Raw genomic sequence first — 1563 nt, forward strand, 5'->3', positions numbered from 1 at the left:
CCAGAATGTGGTCTATCTTGGTGAATATTTTGTATGAGTTTACAAATAATACGTATTCTGCTGTTGTTGGCTCCAGTTGATCAACTGTGCTTTCCTATGAAACTATGTCCTTACTGACTTTCTGCCTGCTGGATCTGTCATTTCCTAAGAGAGGGGTGTTGAAGTCCTTAATTATAATAGAGGATTGATCTATTTCTCCTTTCAGTGTTATCAGTATTTGCCTTATGTATTATTGGTGCTCTGTTTTTAGGTGCATACATATTAAGGGTTGTTATGTCCTCTTGGAGAATCAACACCTTTATCAATATATAATGCTCCTCTTTAGCCATGACAATCTTCCTTGCTCTGAAGTCTACTTTGTCTGAAATTAATAGAGCTACTATAGCTTTTTTCTGTTTTTTGTGAGTATGGTATATCCTTCTCCATCCCCTTACTTTTAGTCTATATGTGTCTTTATGTTTAAAATGAGTTTCTTGTAGATAACATACAGTTATGTCTTGATTTTTATCCACTATTACAGTCTCTGTGTTGTAATTGGTGTATTTATACCATTGACATTTAAAGTAATTATTGACATAGGTGGATTAATATATACCATATTTTTAATAGTTTTTTATTCATTGCCCTTGTTCTTTGTTTGTTTTTCAGTCTTTTTTTCTACCTTTCTCATTTAAAATGAACATTTATCTGAGTCCATTTTCTCTCCTCTTTTAGTATATCAATTGACTTCTTTTTTTCTTTACCTTTTCATTAGTTGATCTATAGTTTGCAGTAGACATTTACAACTAATCAAAGTCCACCTTCAAACAACATTGTTTCAGGTAACTGCATTTTCACAGGTAGTGCACGTATCTTGTAACAGAGTGTTCTCAATTCTTTCTTCAGTTCCCTCAAAGCATTGCTGTCATTCATTTCATTTATCCATAAGCTACAGTCACAGAGTACATCGTCGCTATCAGTATATTGAACAAACTTTTATCTGTTAGATCAATTAGGAATATGAAACATAAAGTGCTTCCTTTCTTTCTTTAGATCTTAGTTCTGACCCATATCATTTCCTTCCTTCTGAAGAACTTCTTTTAACATGTCTTGCAAGGCAGATCTAGTGGCCTGAATTCCATCTGTTTTTGTCTGTCTGAGAAAGTCTTTATTTCTCCTTCACTTCTGAAGGCTAATTTCTCTGAGTACAGGATTCTATAATGACTATTTTTTTCCTTTCAACATCTTAAATATTTCACTCCACTCTCTTCCTGCTTACATGGTTTCTGAAAAGAAATCCTTGCTCCTCTATAGGTAAGGTTTTGTTTGGGTTTTCCCCCCTTTTGTTTCTCTTAAGATTTCCCCTTTGTCTTTGATTTTAGCTCTTTGAATTGAACATACCTAGGTATCGATTTTTTTTTTTCTTTTTAGTATTTATCTTGCTTGGTATTCTATGAACTTCCTGGGTCTATGGTTTTGTGTTTTTCTTTAACTTTGGAAAATTCTCAGTCATTATTACCTCAAATATTTCTTCTGTTCCTTTCTGTCTTTCTTCTCCTTCTGGTATCCCTATTAAGCATATAT

This window comes from Equus caballus, chromosome 6 (genome assembly GCF_041296265.1).
Source record: "Equus caballus isolate H_3958 breed thoroughbred chromosome 6, TB-T2T, whole genome shotgun sequence".
NCBI classification, from domain to species: domain Eukaryota; kingdom Metazoa; phylum Chordata; class Mammalia; order Perissodactyla; family Equidae; genus Equus; species Equus caballus.